Source organism: Mesoplodon bidens (assembly GCF_964165515.1).
Source record: "Mesoplodon bidens genome assembly, chromosome: 16".
Taxonomy (NCBI): Eukaryota; Metazoa; Chordata; class Mammalia; order Artiodactyla; family Ziphiidae; genus Mesoplodon; species Mesoplodon bidens.
The window spans coordinates 51,196,832-51,219,728 of NC_138173.1; the positions used below are offsets into that span (position 1 = coordinate 51,196,832).

General features: G+C 37.9%; 1 protein-coding gene across 1 annotated transcript in view; it reads left to right on the forward strand.

The window, feature by feature from the left end:
• Positions 1 to 1,949: 1,949 nt before the first annotated feature.
• TRHR (thyrotropin releasing hormone receptor) overlaps positions 1,950 to 22,897 on the forward strand; it is a 70,875-nt gene continuing 49,927 nt past the window's right edge. The window contains exons 1-2 of the mRNA XM_081258898.1: positions 1,950 to 2,051; positions 5,475 to 5,621. The gene's annotated coding sequence lies outside the window, so the exon portion shown is untranslated. The remainder of the gene's footprint in view (positions 2,052 to 5,474; positions 5,622 to 22,897) is intronic.

Consider the following 22,897-nt stretch of genomic DNA (forward strand, 5'->3'; position numbering starts at 1 on the left):
GTTTATTTAAAAAAATAATAATTACTTTGAACTCTCTTTATAGTTTCCAAGTTACTTTCATATTCATTAACTTACTTTAACTTCATAAATTCAATGAAGAATTGATCCCTCCTTTGTGCCAAGTACTCTTCTAGACACACAGAAACACAGTCCCTAATCCAAAGAGTGTATAATCTAGCATTGAATGTGGATAGGAGGACTGGCCTGGCTAGTGTTATAAATGCCCATTTTACAGGGAACTCTAAACAGTGGCTTAGAGATGCTGAGATTTGCCAGAACTACATAGCTTTTAAAGGTCAGAGCAAGAGCTCAATAGCAGGTGTTACAACTACAAATGTATTTCTTTCCCCATTAAAATAAATTTATAACTGGGGGAAATACTGTTTTACCTGAGAGGCTCCATCATAACATGGATTTCTAAGACCATGTTAGCATGGGTACCAGTTGGTAAAGGTAAGTTTTTTATTTTGTGTCATTGTCCCCTGGGGAGTTGAGTATGCTCTCTCAGGTTCAGACTTCGTGCAGTTCTTTTCACTGAAACTTCTTAATTGACATGAAACAAAATGACTTGAATTTAGTACCATACTCTATGGTCTGTGTATATCAATCCTTTCATCAAATGACATTTCTATCGAGTTGAATTCAGATATGCTCTGGAATTCATTTACTTCAAAAGTCCAAGTGCTTAACTTCCAAGTGTTTGTTTTCAGTGATGGAAGAGCAGCATAACATAATGGAAATACCACTGGATTGGAATTAGAAGACATAGATTCAAATTCCAGCTCTAACATTGACTAGTTTCATTATTTTGATCAAGTTAATATCCTTTCTCAGTAATAATTTCTTCCACCTATAAAATGGGAATAATATCATTTACTTAGAGGTGTTTAAAGTATTAAATAAATGTATGTGTGTGACTTTCCAAGTACAAAACCTGATACAAAGTAGCGGTTCAATAAGCCTTAGTACTGGAAACTTGCTAGGGAATGAGTTGCATGATCCAGGGTGAGGGAGGGAAGAAAAACAAGAGGAATGGGATAAAGATAAGAAAGTCTACATTATAGAATTGTCCAGAAGAAATGCTCATCAGACATGTAGAACACAAATATGTTTTCCCTCCTCTTGCCCAAACTGAGACCTCCTACTATGTCACAAAAACGGGCTAACAGGATAATTTGAATTGGCACGGATCTCTTGACAAGTGTTGGGATTCTCTGAACACTTGAGGCCCAGAAGATAATCCAAAGTGCTTGAATATATTTCTGTCAAAACAGGAGCAAGTAATTTCTTACTCATGCCTGACATCTTGGCAAGTTGCATAATCCATTGTGCTAATCTAGAGGATGAGCCTTTTGAATAATAACTCTTGTTTTCATGACAGTTCAATACAACTACATCCAAAAGTAGTATCAGAAGGTTGTATAAGTGCTTCCATTAAGTTAAATGTAATTAAATCCCAGAATTTCTACATTATAAATGGTGTTTCTTGATGTTCCTTAAAACTAAAATATACAAAGAGAATAAAATCCCATGTACCTGGTCTTGTGGTGAAGGCCCCTGAACATTGTCTCTGCAGCCTCCAGCTTCTCCTCCCATCGTCTTCACTGTGAGGGAGATGGTCAGCAATGGGAGACGACTTGGAGGGCATCCCTGTCCTTGAAGAGGATGGGAAAGAGGGCCTCCAAAGGCCTTTTCCTTGCCTCTGATTCCCTGATCCCTGGCACTTTTCCCTTTAATACATTCTTCTGACCTTTAGCATCTGCTGCATAATGTTTGGACTCTGAAATTTTACTACCCATTTTTCTGTTTGGAAGTTGCTGCATTTAGTTTAAATGTTGAATTTATTCTCTGTATGCAAGTTCTAGAGCTCTAGCCCATGAACATTTTCAAAATAAATCATCTCGATAATAAACGTGCATAATTTCCATTGTAGGTAATGATCTGTGTGGCTCAGAGCTGCCAAGTTGAGCCCCAGATCAACCTCCGGAACTGTTTTGAAGGCCTAATAATATGTACAGTGGCATTACTGGTACTGATCCCAGCCATATGAGGTCAGTGTTTCAATTTTCCTTGTCAGCAGCTTCTTTGGCAGGACAAAGTATACAAGGTTTGCCAAAGCTAACATATCAGGTAGCTGGGCCTCCAAACAGATGTGTTCCCATTTCCTGTTCTTCTCCCTTTGTCTTTCATTAGCGATTTTTATATGTGTACCAAGCCAAATTGTGATACTTACTTGGATGTGCTCAAAACCCATTGTAGTCCTTGGCCATATGTGACTAAACTTGAGAGTGGAATCTGGCCCATAGTTTGAAGTGGTTGGAAAAATTTAAGGCTCCTTATCCTATGCCTGAATTATCAGTTTAATCTTTTCTAGTGTTGTCAGGGAAGCTGAGAGTTAGGGGGGCAAAGGTAGTGGAAATGAGCATTACCTGAACTACCTAAAGTTTTGCAAAGTCCTAGATTCATGATATCTAAAGTTTTAGTCCATGCACCAGCTAAATGGCTGCATCAAAAGTACCTGATATGGGGCTTCCCTGGTGGCGCAGTGGTTGAGAGTCCACCTGCCGATGCAGGGGACACGGGTTCGTGCCCCGGTCCGGGAGGATCCCACATGCCGTGGAGTGGCTGGGCCCGTGAGCCATGGCCGCTGAGCCTGCGTGTCTGGAGCCTGTGCTCCACAACGGGAGAGGCCACAACAGTGAGAGGCCCGCGTACCGCAAAAAAAAAAAAAAAAAAAAAAAAAAAATTACCTGATATGGTTGCTAATAACACTAATTTCCTGACCCTGCAGCAAACCTACGGAATCAGATTTTCCAGTGGTGGGACCCTGGAATCTATACATTATTCAACCTTTAGATTATCAGCCAGGTTTCAGATTCGCTGAGAAGGTTCTCTTTGACCCAAAGCATTCCTAAGATGTCTAAACCTGGCTTAGGTTATCACTGATCTGGATCTTTCCCAGGGCCCAGTTTTGATCTATAGCAGGGTTATAGCACCACAGTAGATCTTTAAATCTTCCCAGTTTGTCCCAGAACTAGTGTCAACTCCTGGAGAAGACAAAGGCCTAAATAGGAAATGGAACAACCCATCACTGAGCACCTGTTACCTACCAGGTTCTATTTGAGGGTTTTCCATGGGTAACATGGGAAAATATCATTTGTGATTTATAATTCTCTTCTACTTTCTGAAGAAGATACACCCCAGTGACTGGAGAGCCCCTTGTATACAGAAAAAAAGAAAGAGAGAGAAAAAAAAAAGCGATGCATGGGGGACAGATGTTTGAAGGGAATAGAAAAAAGTTAAATTGAACTGCATGAGAAGGAGTGAAAGGGAGTGAGATGGAAGCATTAGATCCAGGAAGGGAGAGACTGTAGCCCAGAAAGTTAGGCCCTGGAGGATAAGAGGAGAGAGAGAGATCTGAGACTGAGAACTGGTCTGTGTATAATTAGAATATAGACTAAGCTGCTCTAACAAGAAGACCTCAAAATATAATGGCTTAAATGAGGTGGTTTATTTTGCTAGCACTTAATAGTTCAGGGATGAATAGTTGTTTCTAAGGTGGTTTGGGTTGTCAGTATTCTTTAGGTCACAGGAAATAGGAAAAAGAGTCCAAGACAAGCAGCTTTAACTCAGAGAAGATGACCCAGGTATTGCACATATCATTGCTATTCATACCCCACGGGCCTGGCTTGGTTACTTAGTCACACCTGGATGCACGTGAGGCCAAAATTAAGAAAACTCTAGCTGGGCAGCTATATTCTCAGCTAAAAGTTGGAGGCTTCTGTTGCTAAAAGGAAGAAGGGATGTATGGATATAATGTTACAGTTAGCAGTGTCTACCCACTCAGCGAAAGATAACTAGTAACTGCGAGTTTTGGAGTGACATGCTACGTCCTTTACCACATGAATGCCCACCTCAACTGTACCCCCAAATCTTTAGTAAAATACACATTGTTCACTGACATTTGGAGTGGTTTCTCTCTAGTGAATGTAAAGAGTGAAGTTTTGCTTCACAGTTGGCACATTGGTGAAAACAAGATTCCACCCAGGGAGAGAGACAAATGAGTTGCATATGTATCATCTTGAATGGTCTACACAACAGCCCCATCAAGGAGCTATCACCACCTCTTTATTAGAAGAGAAAATAGAGGCTCAAAATGTAAAAAAAAAAAAAAAAGCAACTGGCAGCCCCACACCTAGGAAGTGGCAAAGTCAGGATTCCACAGCTGCATGCCTGATTCCAAAGCCCTCGCACCACAGCATTGTGCTCATTCTGTTTGCTCCAGACTCTACCTCCTGAGGAAAGGCAGGAAGCCTCACTGGGCCCACGGATGAGGGTTATTTCACTCTGCTCCTTTGTACATCTAATCTCCCTTTTCTTTTTCCCCGAAAACAAAAGAATTAAGAATCCATTAATTAAGAATTAAGAATCCATTAATTCTTACCTTTGTTTAATGTAGTGTTTCCAAAACTTTTTTGACTACAGAAGTCTTAAGAATAAAAAATACTATTAATATCCTACCCCTCACTCCCAACCTAACATATGTTTTTTATTTAATGATCAAGGGATCTTTTTTAAAGCATAAAGCAAATTATGTCACACACACACACACACACAGACACACACACTCAAATATCTCCAGTGGCTTCACATCAGCTCAGCATGGAAATCAGAGTTCTGACCGAGGTCCACAAAGTCCTACACAATCTGGTCTCTCCTCCACCAACACCTGCCTCACATATGCCTCCCTGGGCCACACTGACCACCTTGTCCCTGGAATATGTCAACCACTCTTTTGCCTTAGGACCCTTCCCATTGCTATTCTTCTGCCTGCGCTGTTCTTCCCCAGATATTTCTATGCCTTTCACATTCACCCTGTTCTGATTGCTACTCAGGTATCACTTTCTCAGAAAGTTTTTACCTTTCTATTAATATATAAAACATCGCATCTAAAACAATAAGCTCCTTCTCTGTCCTTCAGACTCTTACCTCATCTTACTTTTTTTCATAGTACTATTCACTACATGAAAATGTAGAATTATTTGTTTATTTGTTTATTTCACCTCTGCACTACTAGATGTGAGCATAGATCTTTTCTGTTTTGTTTGCATTTTTATCCCGCATAACTATCCCTGACACATAGCAGGTGCTCAATAAATAAAGACTGAATGAATGAATATCCCATCAGATCAGCATCTAATGGAATACATTCAGGAATTGTTGGTTCTCATAATGCAAAACAGCCGATAGATTTGATTAAGTCAAACAACCAACTAAATTCAAACAAGTAAGAAAAGAAGAATTCATAAAACTAGTTATTTAGTTAATAAAAACCAATTCAGAAAAAAATCTTTTGGCTAATCTTTTTTACTATGTGAAGAACTGTTTTCACAAAAAGAGCTTTAATCTCTTTTTGCTGAGATAGATGAGGTTCTAATTCCTTAGAGGATTTGTTTTCCTGCTTTTTTTTATAGCTGAGAATTCTTCTGCTCACAAAACCTACCTAAAGTCTGTGAATTATAAGCTGCCTTGATCTCCACTGGAGAATATTCAAAGATTCTAAGACCTTCAGTAAGGAAAGATGCTAAGTACTCTTCTGGCAACCAAAATCTACTAAGTAGGTAAGATGTTGAATTTTGTTATGTTGTTATTTAAGAGGTCTTGCATCAAGAAATCAGTGGTACAATTTCACATTATTTGAATTATGATTCCAACGATCTTATTGTGAACTCAGAGTTCAACTATTATAACCCTTGAAAAATCAGAGAAAAGCAATTTAAAAAAGATGTGTTTCCTTGACTATGCCACAAATTGAGAATGGAGTATTATTCACAGCCATCATCAACATAGTAGGAAATAATTACCTTAACTTCAAAAGTGTCACTCACTATCACTGAAAAATTACCTGCTTAAAAGACAAAATAAAGAAACCAGCATTGACAGTTACTACTAAATTCCTCCCCCAGAAAGCTCTAACTTCTAGCTGCCACTAAAAAAGAAAAATGATTACCATTCTCTCTTTCTTGCTTGGTAATAGTTTAGAAGTTGATTTTTCAGACAGCTTAGGAAAAATTTGATGAAAAGCCTCATTTTTCATAATTATGTGAACTGTACATAGCAGAAAAGAGGAAAAATCTTTTATGTGTGAGAATGTCATCAGCAGCAGAAGCCTAGGTATGGATGAATGACTTGGATGGATTTGAATCCCAATCAGTCTAAGGACAGGAGAATAAAAAGGTTAAGAGGGAATAGAATAAAGCAACAAGATGCTAATTTGGAAGTTTCAAATGAGACCCAGAAAAAGGCTATAAAATAACAATGTCTTACAATGGGCCAGGCTCTGTTCTAAGAACTTTTCATATTTTAAAACTCATGATAAAGACATGAGGCAGGAATTTCTATAAACTCCATTCTTTAGGTGAGGAAACTGAGGCACAAAAAGGCCAAGTAACTTGTTCAATGTCTCACAGCTATTGTCATGGGTCTCAGATTCCAGTTTAAACCCAGGCATCCTGGTTTAGAGTGCAGACCAAAAATGTTGCATAAAATACTGAGATAGCTCTAGAGACTGACCATATGCAGAGATTTGCAGGAAACAGCCAGCCAAAAGCTGGTTTTACAACACTAAAAATAAAATCTTATTTACAAAAGGGTGATGAAAGAGAGTGCAGGTGAGAAAGAGGTTTTTGTGAGGAACTTTCTTTGGCAAAATCCATCTTTTGAGCCCCAGCCCCTCTTCCTTCAATAAGATTGATGGGTGGCTCCAGCCCTCTCAAAACAAGTCTAGGGATTGAGAGACGGTTGGGGAGAGGGGTTCAACAAGAACACCCAGAGAGCCATTTGTTATTAGGGACACAGTGCACTGAGGTCTGACCTTTGTCTCTAGAAGTCTGGAAGGCAGCAAAAATAGGCCCAGGACCTGCTTTGATAGTGGGACAAAAGCAAGTTTCTGCAGCTTATTGAAAGTTACTATACTCCTCTCTTAAGGTGGGTCAAAGAATGTGTGATTTTCTTTTCTGTGAAACAGAATGGAAAGAGAATTGACTTGGAAAAGATATAAATCTGTGTCTGTTTTGTTCATGCTGTTTTCCTAGTGCTTAGAATAGTGCTTGTCCTAGTGGCTAGGGTAGATTGTTCAATGAGTATTTACTAATTTTATAAATTATTATTATTTTATTATAAAATATTATTATTTTATAAATTGTCATGATGAAAGAGGGAGAGAGAATGAGAAGGAAGGGAATGGTCCATTTCGACATCCTAACATTCCTTGCCCTTTCCTGTGGTTGAAGACCCAGATTTTCTTTTAGAAATCTATCCCTCTTCCATGACTTGCAGTGTTCCTTGATGTTTCACTTAGGGAGCTAAGGATAGGTGTGTGACCCAAATTAAGCAAGTCAGACTCTGGTTACTGGTATTAGGATTGTTAAAATAAAATATTGCATGGGACATACTAAAAATTATTGGTTGTTTATCTGAAATTCAAATTTAACTTTGTGTCCAGTGTTTTTATTTGCTAAGTCTGGCAACCCTACCAGTAATTTAAGTCATGGTTACTTGGCACAGATAGAAGCCTGATGGAGTCCAGCTACTCCAGTATCCATTAGTTTTTGCCTCCAAGATTCCTTAGCACTACCCAGGCTCTGTCCTGCCTTAAATCTGGTAATTTAGTTATTCCTCCAATTCTTTGTCTATCCCTACTCTTATAGCCTTCCAATATATTTATTTTTTTCTTACCTTTTTTTGGATCAGATATCTATAGTTGTTTTTTATAGTTTTCAGCAAAGAATCCTGGTTGAAATATCACCAGATATCACCAGCAGAGACACATTGGTGGTCCCATGCTGGAAAGAGCCAGGTTTTTTGGCCCCCAAAGAATCTTTAAACTGAATTTATTGCCACTAGGATCTAAGATAAGAATGTTTATATTAAAAAATGGAGACTTCTGGCTTCTCCAAAACCTCCAGTCTGGCAATATGGGGCTGCAATCCTACATGGTAACAACTGTCTGGATTGGACTAGTTGTTCCCCTTAAACAGAGCATGTGCTTATTTATTTATATTATCTGTCAGTCCCTGAGGGTATTTGAGTATGTGATTCATGATATTTATAGTGCCCTCACGTTCCCTGGTTTTTTATTGCTTGCCTGATTCAGTTCAGTTTAACTCAGTAAATCATTTAACACCTAAAGTAGGTGGCATTAAGGAGAGTGAAATAAGTTATGGTCCAGACCATCAAAGAACTTCTTAGTCTAATGAGGGCTACAGACACTTCAAAGGAGAATTTCATATGTAAGATAGTGAAAGAAATAATAGAGGTAAGTACAGAGTAGTATGAGAACCCATAAAGAGCATCTCATTCAACCTGGATTACCACAGAAGGTTCTGGAGAAGATGATGCCTCGCTGAGTTTAGAAGGATAGAGGAGAAAAGAATTCCTGACAGAAGAGCAGGTTTAATAAAAGGAAGAAGACATGAAACACCAGGTGGACTATGAATAAGTGCAAGGGCTTTGTTTTGTTTTTTAACAATCGGCAATTTCTGATGCCACAGCCCTATTTTAACCTCTGGCAATCTCTAACTCCTGTTAGACTAAACTTTAGCCTCAATTTCTATCTTTACTCCTTGCTTATAGGTGTTTCCTCAACATTGACCCACTCTAGGATATACTTGTTTCTACCAGTGTTAATTTTCCATTCTGTCTTTGTAGTCACCCTGCAGTGAAGTGTGAGTCCCCTACTTAAAGAAAAAGTTCATGATGCCACTTCCAGGCCAATGGCTTTTCAGGGGAATCAAGCCAATATGAGTCAAATTCACCTTCTTGATCTACCTGACCCTATCTCCAAAACCAGATGAGGGTTCTATGATTTCTCTCCTGGTAGGCAACAAATCTCTTTTAAAATACCATGCATTTTTTAGTATTATACTACATAGATCAGAATCAATAAGATAATGTTACTATAAATTTGCTCCATTTGTTTCTCAACTCTTAGACTCCCCTGCTATGATATGGCTGTTCTTAGAAGTATCATGAGGAAAGAGTTCTGTCTTGTTCACTGCTGTATCCACAGTTCTGCAAACAGTATTTGACACATAGTGCTCAATACATACCTATTTAATTAGTAAATAAGGTTTGTCATGTATTTAGAAATATATATATTTTTGTAGTTCCACTTGTAAAGCTTTTTAAAATGCAACCAATTCCAATAATCTTTATCAAGCAAATAAAATTAGTATGACTGAATGGTTTAAATACAGACCATAAGCATTCCTTCTTGTTGATATTTAAAAGAAAATTTAGTATTGAAATCACAGGCTTACTTTAGAGAAGACAGAGGATCAGTTGCAGAATTATTTTAATCTTTTTGTATGGTGTAGGGATCCAAGCAACTAATATAACTAAATCTTTCTCTTCAAATTGTAAAATATATCAAGTGTTAAGCTGAGAGTTATTTTGTTGTGTTATTTATAAGGTATTTCAAGGAGAGAACCAAATAGACATATTAGCACTTTAGGGAAATAACCTACCCACTTACTTCCCAATTACCTATCTATTTATACCCAATCTTGTTCCAGAAAAGATTGAATGTGGCTTGCAAAGTTACATAAAATACTTAGCGCAGATAAAAGCAGAGCAAAAAGAAGAAACAAAGGACATAAAATGCAACCAGGAAGAATACTAAAATGCAAAATGTACATCATGAAGACTCATGATTGCCACAATTGAGTCATAAATGTGGCCCTGAGCATTCTATCAAGTTCATGGGAAAATGGAAACCTGATCAGTTCCTCAATGCACATGGTTCATAACTTAGAAACAGCAATTTATCAGGATTAGTACAATGATTATTGTCCTAAGATCAGACAGGATGTGTTCAATAATGTTCTTATATATTACTTCATTGTAGAATGTACTGATGATCGCAGCAGAGAACAATTTAATAAAAGCAGTTCTACAAGGAGGGAATACTTCCTGGTGACTTGCCTCTCCTTATGTACTTACTTGCCATAATAGGCATGAGTAGCTAAGAATTACAGTGTACACAGCATGCAGTTGCTGGAACAGTCTCTTAAGTAGAATATTCCTATTTATTTTTGTTTCCAAATTATCATTTCATTTTTCACACGATATATTTCTAATCATCAAGAACAGAAATAAAATATACTCCTGTATCTTTAACAGTGTCATTCAAGAAAGAACCACCAATAATTTTAACTTATAGGCTTTTATGTTTGCTGCTGTTTAAAGAAAATTATGGTCTTTACCATTTAAAAACTGGGAAATAGTCTACTATTTCCTTTCTATTTGTATCAAGTCTGTGGAGTTCAGCACTGTATCAGCCAGAGAGTTTAAAATATCCTATTATTACTTTAATTATTTATGACAAAGAAGCGTAAAGGTTATATTGTTTGACAAAGTCATGATGACTAAGCAAATAACAGAGTTTTTTAAAAGGGAAAATGTGAAATTTTGCTTTTTGACAGATAATTGTTTCACCCTATAAAAGTAAGGTTAAAAAGAAAATAGTTTAGTTTTTAAATCAACCATTAAGTGGGGATGGAAATTTTAAATTCCAATTTAACAAGCATTTGTTGTGTAATGGCTATGTGCTAAGCACTGTACTAAAGGTTTTCATACATGTATAGCACAGTAAGTATCCTAGCAGCAAACCAGTGATATGGGTGCTATCACTTGTATTTTACAGATAAAAAGCTGAGGCTCTAATGCTAAGGTCAGTAAACTTTTTCTAAAATGGGACAGAGATTAGTTACTTTAGAGATTGTGGGCCATTAAGTCTGTGTCACAACTACTCAGATCTGCTGCCATAATGTGAAAGCAGCCATAGACAATACTTAAACTAATGGGCGTGGCTGTGTTCCAATAAAACTGTGTCCCCAAAACAGATGGCAAGTCTTTGAACCATAGTTCGCACACTGAAAAGATTAGTAACTTGCTCTTAAAGTCACTAGCAGCTTGCTCAAGATCACTTAGCTAATAAGTAAGGAAATTTGGAATAAAATTCAGATTTTCTGCTTTGAAGCTCAATATTCTTTTTACTCTCCTATAACTTCTTCAGTACCTAGACACTCATTTTAAAATAGTTATTTGTGGACAAGGTTTATTCAATTTTTTTTAACCTCGCCAAAATAATACCCCAGCAAACTTATTAGAAAAGTTTTTTTTCCTTTTTTTTCTTTTCAAACACTTTATATATAATTGACATAGAATTACACTTTTGTGTTTTATCTCTAAGTGTCATGCTAGATCCACTCTTCTTTTTTTTACATCTTTATTGGAGTATAATTGCTTTACAATGGTGTGCTAGTTTCTGCTTTATAACAAAGTGAATCAGTTATACATATACAAGTATTTTAAAATATTAAATCAATATATATATATATTTTTTGTGGGATTAAGAGCAGATTAAACAGTGCAGAAGGAAAAAATCAGTGAACTTGAAAATATAATAATACAACCTTCCAAAATGAGGCAGAGAAAGAAAAACAGGAATGAAAAACAAACAGATGCATACGACAACATCAAGTAGTCTAACACATTGTAATTGAAGTCCCAGAAAAAGAAGAGAAAGAAGGTGAGACAAAAACATTTGTCTAAGAAATAATAACCAAAAATTTTATAGATGTGTTACAAATTATAAACCTATATTTCCAAGAAACTCAATAAATCCCAAGGACTGTATGCATAAAGAAAACATGGTAATAAGTAGAAAATCTTAAAAACAGCCAGAGGAAAAAATTATTATATACAGAAGAAGGAAGATAAGAATTACAACAAACTTCTCATCAGAAACTATCCAAGACAGAAGAAAATTTAGTGACAGCCTTAAAATACAAAATTCTTTCAACCTAGAATTTTCTCTAGTTTATTCTAGGTAGAATGAACTTGCAACTGAGAATTCTTTACCCAGAGGAAATTTATTTCAGAAATTAACTGGAAATAAAGACCCTTTTTTAGACAAGCCAAAATGAAGAGAATTCATTGCTTGCAAACCCATAGTTAAAAAAAAAATTTAAGGAAAAAAATTTGTGGGGTGCTGTTAAAGCAGAGCTTAGAGGGAAACTTAGAGCATCGAATGTTAAATTTTATCAAGTAGGAATGGTCTAAAGTCAATGATCTGTGATCTATTCCACATTGAGAAATAGAAAAAAAGAGCAAATTAAACTCAAATCAAGCACAAAAAGGAAAATTATAAAGATAAGAATAGAAATCAATGAAATAGAAAACAGAAAAGTTAATACAGAATATCAGTAAAACCAAAAGCTGATTGTTGGTTGAGAACAGTAAGGTGGATAGACCTCTAGACCACAAATACGGGAGCTAGATATTTTTATCCTCTTGTCACAAATGAAGAAACTGAGTCTCAGACTGAAGAATTAATGTTCTTGTGGTCATTTACCCATTAAGTGATGGGGTCTTAACTCAAACCCAAGTCTGAGTCTCAATTCCATTTTATTTTCAATAAGTCAGCAATAAATAAGTAGATTATGTACTACAGGATGGTATGGACAGACAAGTTTTCCCTCCTATTTTCCCTCACACTTAAATGAATGACCAAGCACTAAAAATGAAAGTGAAATACTTTTAGTATCTGAACTTAGACACACTAGCATGGATTACTATTTATCAGAGAGTAACAGTATTAGTCCATTCCAGAGTCAGGGCATATGGTTGTACAATGGAGGACTCCAGTCAGCACTGTTCACACTATGGTCTATGTGAATGGTTCCCCTGCAGTTGTGCAGCAGGTCACCTTCACAGCCAGACCTGGTGGCTGCTGTGGTTCATTCATTAATTAAACAAATATTTATTGAGTGTCTGGTATGTGCTGAGCTCTGGGCTACGTTCTGAGGACACAGAGATTAGTAGGGGTCTTAAAGTTTAGTGGGAAAAATGGGCAAAGGGACAGAAAATAGCAGTACATTATAGTGAGAGCAGAGTAAAATGGTAACGCTTAGGAGAGACTTCTAACTCAGAGAGTGGATGAATATCTGGGATTTAGCTCTATTCTCTCTCTGACTTTGGCTTTTTACTCCTCAACATCAACCCAGGGTTTCTGCTCCACAAAAGTTTTAGTGCACTGATGGTCAAGGCAGGAATGGCTCCTTTTCAGGAAGGTGATGGTGGACTCTTAGAATTATTGGCTCATTATAGAGCTCTTAGGTAAATTAATCTATTAGGTAAATTAATCTATAAGGCTAACAGATGCAGGTTTCTTTTTAATGTGAAAATTATTAGGCTAACAGACTCTCCCCATTAGGGGCAAAGCTGAGAAGAAACACGGGAAGGGAATGGGATGGAGAAATCTCCTTCTGCCAGAGCTGTAAATCCCCTGAAGGGAGGAGCCATGAGAGTCGTGTTCAGGGCTATAACGGCCTCCCTCCCACACCCAGCATACACACTGGTGCTGGATTGTTCATGAACATCAAATAAGTGAATGAATGATTGAATGATAGATGCACAAAAGTATTAGCCTGGGAATGTGGACATTTCAGGGATGGGAAAGACTACTCTAAGCAGAGAGAATAGCATGTGCAGAAGTATATGCAAAAGAAAAACAAGGACAAGAAGTGTGATGAGTTCCAGGAACTGATAATAGTCTAGTCTAGCAAGACTAGAGAATAAGGGGATTAATAAGGAATGAAAGCTAGAGATGATCTGAGTCAAAACACTGGTCAATTCGATCCTTTGACATCATGAGCTTGTTGAATAAATTGTTTTCCTTTCCATAGACTGGGTTAGCATTCTCTAGCATGTCATAATTCTAGTTAATAAAACATTAAACCACCTTCTATATGTCATTTTGGCTTTTGGGGGTATCACAACAAACAGATCTACCATTTTGAATATAAGCAAATATAATTATTTGAAACATATTATGTATTCTAAGTTTTTCCCAACTTAGTAACTTTATCTGAGTTGTCATGGTTGGGAAGCTCATAAAATCATTCTTTAATTTAAAATATTGTTAATCAGTCTGAAAATTAACATTTTTTTCTTGTGCTTGCAGCAAAAGCTTCTGAGAGCTTCATTTCAATTAGATATGTCCAATTATAATAAATGCCTTTAATGAAGATGTAAAAGGACAGGAATAAAAGCAAAAAAACAGGAACACTGAAGAGATAGATCTAAAGGGCACCCATTTTTCACTTTCTTGTAATTGACCTCAGAATTTACCATCTCCCTTAAAAGAAGGAAATCAGAATTATATATAATGTATTAGTAACAATTGTACTTCGGGAGCTTTTCTAGGTAGTTCACATAAATGGGAAAACAAGTGTATATGAGGTCATGCATTTCCATCTGAATACTTAAGGGTAATAATACTAATTTTAAAGTACACTAGAAAAAAAGGGTTAATACTTCCCCATTGCCCTTATATCCCTGTTGCCTTATTCAGGTGTACTTGTGAAAAACTTGCAAGAAGATAAATTGTCAAGGCCAACATTTATTCATTTTAATCTGTGAGCACATATTTTAACTGTAAAAAATTTTTAAATTTCTCAGCCTAAATCCTTAATTACCAGGACATTAACTTTGCCATATCTGGGTTTGTGTGACACACATGTGAGAATATTTCCTGACTAGCTCTTAAGAAGCAATTAAAAATCAGGGTTTCTGGCTGAACTTGTAATCACACAAGTAGCATTAGATAGAATCAAAGTTTATTTGAAACCTATAAGCACATTTTCTTTTAGCAAATTAGCATATGTCTAAGGATGGAACAGCACATTCTAAGTGCAGAGTCAGGGGAAATTTTGACAAGCTTGTCCATACTAATAATACTAATCAGTTTTGCTCTATTTTTGGCCATAAGAAAGTCTAGGATTTTGGGGGAACTTCATAAGAGGTCTATGGAATAAATATATGCCTAGTATCTATTAGATTTTTTAGTTCCATGATTTAGTTTAACTCTCAAACCTCTTTGAGTTAGATAGTTTGGTTTTATCATCTTCATTTTGCTGGTAAAGGAAATTAAGGTGAAAAACTTGACCAATGACAGCCAGGAGCAGCCAGAATTTGAATTCAAGTCTATCGAACTCCAAAGCCTCTGCTTTATCTTACATATCCACAAAGTGCCAGTCCTATATAAGTTTTTATAGCCCAGAACTGAGTACGTTGCTCAAGGGAAAATGAATATTGGGAAGCAAACAGCAATATCTGCCACAATTTCTAAGAAAAAATACTCCTTACACAAATCATACTAGCCGATGGCAGTATGATTTCTTCTGCTTTCTTCCCTAGGGATGAGAATATTATCAAATATAATAGTGGGCTTTAAAGCAGTTATTTTGTGGGAGGTGACTTCATTTAACATTGTCCATAAATACATTTGAAGTACTACACGTACAATATGGGTGTTACAAAGAAAGTCCTCAAACTATTAAGCTGAAGCAGTGGAGATAATACCGAGTCATATGCATGAAATGTTAACTACTTGAAAGCTGTGCAGAGTGCTAGAGCTCGGGGGGGCGGGGACCGTGGGCACCCAGCGGCCTTAGGAACTGGAGACTGATTCAAACAGGGCTTTGGATGGGCTGGCACATTGAGATCCACATGAAACCATCATGATATGAACCAGGTTGTGGAGAGTACAGGGGTTCATTAAATGCCAGTGGGCATTTTTCCAGTTGAGAGAAAAAAGGGGCCCTGAGAAGAAAAATTTAGTAAGAATTCTGAGGACCAGCAGAAGTGGAGGAAGCTATACAGACTTGACTTTGGCCACAGCATTAGTGTCTATTTAATATCACTGCATGTAAACCTGAATTACCCACCTATTAAAGATAGTTATTCATCCACCTGATCAAAAACACTTCATCAAAACACTTTTTGTCTTCATAATTAAGAATGTTACGCCAGACAAAGCAAAACCTTAATGAAACCAATATAATGTTCTATCTTTGCTTTTACTGCCTTCCCCCTCAAGCATTTTAAGAAAAGAGAGAGAGAGAAAGTTGATTTGTCAAAATTTGCTTGTCATTTAGCCCTTCTGATTCCTATATATGACATGTGACTACAGTGTAGTGAGACTAATGTCTCACAAATGTGGTGGCATTTATGCAACCCAGGGAATGCCACACCTCCTTCAAAGTGTCGTGGGGAAGAAGGCAGTTATGGTGGCTGCTACAGTTCCAAACATTTTGGGAGCTCATGTTTTAGAATTCAACAGAGTCTGTGGCATTTTTGTGTTCCTTGTTTTTGTGGGGTTTTTTGCCACTCTCGTGTGTGCTTCTTTTTTTTCCATCCTGCTTGGGTAAAGGAGGAGGACCCAAAGAATGAGTCTATTCTCTATGGTAGGCACTGGGGAGACCCAGAGCATGTGGTTAAGAGCACAGGCTCCGGGAACAGAGCATCCAAGTTCAAATCCCAGCTCTGCTCCATGTGAGCTGGACAATCCTGGGTGAGTTTCTTACCATCTCCTTGCCTCAGTTTTCTCACCAGCAAAGTGGGGAAACTAAAAATAGCTCTGCATCATAGGGCCTAAGGCAGGGCTGAGGCTTCGGTTAGAGTTTAAGTAACTTTGGCTATGAAAATAAGGTCCCTGGGAGTAACCAGAAGAGGAATATGGTATTGGTAAACAAATAAGTATGAACTTTAAACTTCTCTTTTTACCTCATAAAGTATTCTTTAACACTTAAGTTAAATCTGAACAACCAAGTACTTACAGTTTTTTTTAAATAAAAATGTAACACCTTTATAATTAATGTCTTAAATCTTTAAAAAATAACGGATTCTCAATCATGTAAAGGGGCTTCCCTGGTGGTGCAGTGATTAAGAATCCATCTGCCAGTGCAGGGGACATGGGTTTGAGCCCTGGTCCAGGAAGATCCCACATGCTGTGGAGCAACTAAGCCCGTGTGCCACAACTACTGAGCCTGAGCTCTGGAGCCCGCGAGCCACAACTACTGAGCCCGTGCACCACAACTACTGAAGCCTGTGCGCCTAGAGCCCGTGCTCCTCAACAAGAGAAGGCACCGCAATGAGAAGCCTACGTACTGCAACAAAGAGCAGCCCCCGCTCACCGCAACTAGAGAAAGCCTGCACACAGCAACAAAGACCCAATGCAGCCAAAAATAAATAAATTTTTAAAATAATAATGTAAAGAAAGAGCAGAACGAGGTGTTTCTAAATTAGCATTACTGTTCTGAAGACAAAAGTTATTAAGAAATTAAAGGCAGTCTCTAGTTCCTCATTAGTTTGCCTTCAGGACTGTGAAGTCTAAGCTCTATGCTTTGGAATGATTTTACTTCCTCTCTTCAATAATCCAATATACATAAAGTTGTGTCAGTCTGAAAGGTCAAATTTAGTTTGAGGGAACAAATTGGAAAAGTAGGATCAGTTATTGAATAGTTTAAAGATCTTCAAACTGTTTAATTGCAACCTTTACTGAACTTACGAAATCTATTTTTATTCCCCATTAAGAAGGGAGTGGTTATCCCCAAACCGCCATGTAGAAACAGGACTGCCATCTGCTCTACCTACAGAGCCCCAGTGCAGATGGATCCCTTAGGCTCCATGACTCACTCAGAGTCCAGGACAGCAGACCAATCAAGCATGCTGGCCATGAAACTGTCGACGTGCTCTAGAAATGTTCATTTGCATTTGGAGTTTTGCGGGAGTATGTGAATTCAGACTTGTGGATGGCTATGGAAAAAATTAGTTTTGACCAAAAGTATGTTTCTTTATTACCAGCATTTTAAAAGTTCAAGTAGGTTCTTGCTTGTCTGTTTAAGCACTCTGTGACTCATGCTCACAGGTAGAATGTTCTGGTGGCTGGCCTTGGCCATGGCTGTTTCCTTCATTCTTCTTCAAAATGATACATTTGCTTTCAGGCAGGATATCCCTGCCTATGCATCATGTATAACCCCGCTTTCTGGTTGTGAGCATTGTAGAAGCAGTACCTGAAAGTAATTTATATCATGAGCTTGAATCAGACAGAAGGGGAACCTTTATTAATGCACAAGCAGAATTCTTTCAAATCCGAGATGAAAGGCTGTTTTTGGAGTACATTTTTGCAATGGATTTCAACTACTGCTTTTCCTTTTTTCCTATTATTTGCTTTCTTTCTCCTATTTCAAATTGTTAATCTGATGTGTTGAGAAAGTTTCCTTAAAAAATTTAAGATGCTCATTATGAGTTAAAGCAAATTGCCTAAGGTCACACAGCTAGTAAGTGAAAAATTAATAAACAGAAACCTCTGTAAAATAGAGTTGGGAGAGCTCCCACACCCTGTGAGGATAGCAGAGCCCAACAGAGAGAGGAAAGACTCTTCTTTTCTGGCAACAACTCGGCCAATGAAAAGCCATGGGCTCTATGCTTACTGTAACCCTCCCAACTTCTTTTCCCCCTCTATAAAAATGTTCTCCTTCCCTTGCTGTGTGGGGACTTGCACATGCCTTGCCCTGAATTGTAATTCTCTGCTGATCCTGAATAAGCCCATCTTTGCTGGAAAAATATCTGGCAGTCTATTTGTTTCAGGTCAACAGGGTCAAGGTCTGAGCATAATAGAGACAAGTGAACTCCCTAATGAATAATTAAAGAATAAAAAGTTAACATTTCTTGAATTCTTATTCTGTGCTAGGCACCATTCTAAGAAATTTTTATGAATTATGACTTTTATTCTTCACAATTCTATGAAATGCATGTGATTATTACCCCCGTTTTTTACAGAGAAGAAAATTGAGCAAAGGGAGCTTAAATAACTCATTTAAAGTTACAAAGTTAGTAAATGATGGAGCCAAGATTAGAACTGACTCCAGAGCCCAGGTTTTTATGATTTGAATGAATGAATAATATAATTAAGTTTTTTAAAAACAGAACTAATTACAACACAACTCAGTAGAGAATCATCCACCTAAAATATTTTTCATAGGAATCACAAACCTATGAAAATCACCAATCTCAGAAAATGTCTGACACCATTTTTAAGAAACAAAAAAAAGTGTTGTCAGTGGTCTCTATTACGAAATTCTCCAAATTGCCACCTGGATTTTCCTAAATTAGAATATTTTGGTACATCATTCCTTCTTATGGCTTGTGCCTTTAAAATAAAATTAATTAAGATTATGATTTGGCCTCTGGGGAAAACTGATTTGTAAGATTTGAAAACAATCATCAAAAAAGAAAATCAGGGCTTCCCTGGTGGCGCAGTGGTTGAGAGTCCGCCTGCCGATGCAGGGGACACGGGTTCGTGCCCCCGTCTGGGAAGATCCCACACGCTGCGGAGCGGCTGGGCCCGTGAGCCATGGCCGTTGAGCCTGCGTTTCCAGAGCCTGTGCTCCGCAACGGGAGAGGCTACAACAGTGAGAGGCCCACATACCGAAAAAAAAAAAAAAAGAAAATCATCAGAAGGATAACTTCAAGATATTTTAAAAATTCCTCCCCCTCAAAACAAATATTCCTCAGCTCTAAGCTCCCCTAAAGGACCAGGAACCAAAAATAAATGGGAACAGTAAAACAAGGAGAGAAAACAGTAAACATCATAAAGACAACTTTGTATTTTCATGGACAACTCTGGAAAGACGGTTCTCTGCTGCCCAACAGCTGTGTGATGTTCTGCAAAAATTTGCCTCTCTGGATTTATGAGGTATAAAAAATGACCATCATAAGATCTGAAAATGATGAGACCAGTCCTGAAATGACTGTGCCAACACTTAGAAAGGCAAATAAAAATGATTAAATTTTGTGTGACAGAAGGTGCCAGCATGCAAAGCACCAGCAACCATTTCCACAGGGAAGCATTCATCATAAATAGGCCATAGATGGTGGCCGGGTAGGTGGGCAAAAGGCAGCCTGTATTGCTTTGGTGACTGCGGAGGAAAGGAGGGGTGGTCGTATTCTCACTGTAAGTCACACTGGCTTTTTCCACAGATGTCAAATCTTACGACTGACTTTGTTCCAGTCCCAAAATGACAGAACATCTCCCCTAGTGCCCTGAGGTCCTCTGTGGATGATAATTACTCCTATTAGTGAGCTGCTACTATGTTAAGAAGAATTCTAATCACTCTTATCTATCCCCTTATTTAAAGCTTAAAAACTCCACGAGTAGGTATTATTACCAACCTCACTGTATACATGAAGAAACCAAGACAAGGAGAAATTAACTGCTCAAAGTAAAACAGGTAGAATGGAAGAGTGCAGAATTCAAAGACAGACCATCTGAGCCCAGATTCCACCCTGTAAACATTCTATGCTAGAGGAGAGCAAACAGCAGCCTGCTGGCCAAATCAGCCCACTGCCTGTTATTTTAGTGGCCATAAGCTAAGAATAGTTTTTACATTTTTAAATGGTTGGGGGAAAAAATCAAAAGAAGTATAATATTTTGTGACACATGAAATTCACACATGAGCCACATAAAATTCAAATTTGATTGTTCATAAACAAAAGTTTGATTGGAACACAGCCACTCATTCATTTATATACTGCCTATGACTGCTGTCATGCTACAATGGCAGAAGTGAGCAGTTACAAGAGAGGTTGGTATGGCCTGCAAAGCCAAAAATAGCTATTCTCTGGCCTATTACAGAAAAAAGTTTTCCGGTGCCTGGTCTGTGCAATACTAAGCAAGGGCTGGGGAGGATTCTCCAAGTTTGCCATACCCAAGTGACAACCTGCTGTCCAAACAAACCTTCCTTTCCACCTACCGCCATCTATTGATAATTCATTCTCCAATCTTTGCTCTTGTGTGTGAACCTGACACAGTACCACATTTCTGACCTACCACCAATAGGTTAGCTTATTCTGTCTTGAAATGTATGGACAGAAATGTAAGCATGGCACACCAGCAAAACTGGATGAAGGCATTCTACAAAATGGAGCTATTGTAGAAACAAAACCAAGTTTCCAAAATATAATTATTGAGACTTTAAAAACATTTGAGCCAGTGTTCAAGTGGGAAGGGAAAGAAGTATTTTAAAATCTCTTATTTGAAATTAATTATATGGCTCCCTTCAAATAATGGATGGTTAAACTGTTGAAAAAACAAAATGCTGGTCCTTCAGCTGATCCAGCCACTCTACTGCCTTCACTGTGATCCAGCGATTCTCACCTGAGAATAAGAAAATACAAGTGAGTCACTCACTGAAAGCACCTGTTTGCATGAAACAGCAATCAAGGAGGAAAAGGCAGAGGTAATTGGTAAGTAAAGCTTCCATGATCACCAAATTTCAAATATTTTAATAAGTAAATTAAAATCCATTTTTAATTTAAACATTAGTTTGATACAACTTACAGCTGAATATTTCATGCCTGGCTTTTATCTCTCAGGAATCACTATAGCAACAGGACAGGAGCAGGATTTGGCATTTCCTTAACCACAGTCAAGTAGACAACCAATAAAAGAGGTGAACTTTCAACAAAAGAACCATAAAATATATATCATTAGACCAGTAGAGCTCTGGCTTTCTCTTGTGTTAATGTGCATTCCACAAGAACAGAAAGCAAGAAAGTAAATATAATAATTGTCTCCAAAGAGGAGATACTACCCTGTACTCTCAAGGGGATTTATCTGCATATGTACAGTGGGTTTAAAGGTTCCCAAGAGCTTGATTCTTTGACATCACGTGGGTTGTTCTGCTCTGTTCCCTTATGCAGCTTTTAGCCTCTGCAGTCTCTGCAAGCTAGTGGCCTTACGTGTATGATGCACAAGAACTTGGGCATTTTCCACACTGAGGTAAACCAACACAGGAGACCCAAATAGAGCAGCCTCATAGGCTGCCAGCAAATGCAGTTTTACAGACCTGATAAAATATCAGGGGCACAATCAGAGGGTCCCACTTCCCAGCCTAGGTCCAGAGGACAGCTTTGTCCAGCTTAGAGAGGAAACCCACTTTTTCCATTTTGGTTCCCTCAAGATGTCGGTGTAGGAGAGACAATATAGTATGACTCTGGGCTACCTGAACCTTAAACATCATTTCTTTTGATTCTCAACAAGAGTCTAAAATAACCTCAAAATCAAACATTTAAAACCAGAACATGTCAATTATTCCAACATCTTCATTTTATAGATGAGGAAACTGAGGCTCAGAGAATTGAAGTAAATTGTCCAGGCTCATTATGGGACACTCAAGGCTTTCCTTTCCATTACACATACACCTTTCCTCCCTGCTCTTCCAAGCATGAAGCCAATTATTTTTTCATATGACATTGGATCACTTCACATTAAACTGAACCTGGTTTGCAAAAAGCGAATGTTGCTTATTGAAACGTTAAAAGCATGTGTCTAGAGTGAGGAGAAGGTATTCCCGTGACTTGTTCTGCCCTGGAGAGGTGGCGAACACTTGCCCTAATCTAACTGAGACAAGCAAGGAAAGTTGCTGCCTGCAGCAGCTCCCAGGGAAGGCAATCAATCAATCGAATTTCGATCTTTGAAGTACACTGAGCCCTTAGGTAAGCAGATTCAGCTAGAATGTATTAGGGACAGGCATAATGTTGTAGAAATTTTCTTTTTCCAGCTGCATTAGTATTCAGTTACGCACACGCAATAGAGCCTAGGAGCATGCAGCTATTTTGGCAAGGTTCAGTGTGTCTTCAAATATTAGGATGTTGTAGAAAAAAATAGAATGTTTATTCCCAAAGACATTCTTACTACTAGGGAACATGGTAGTGACTAAGTTGGGACAACCCAGAGTTCTAGAAACATGCTCCACCTTCCCACCCTTTCAGTTGATTACACACATTCTTCCCTCAGCCTGAAATCCACCCTCCTCCTTCTACTCTCAAGATTCAGGTCCAGGATTGGCTTCTCCATGAGCTTTTTTCATCCTCCAGGCCAAGTTGGTGGCCACTCTTATGTACAACTGAGAAGCTCACTGCATTTCTTCTCAGTTCTATTGTTGAACTTACAAGGTCATAGTCTAACTCAGATTTTGTGTTTGCT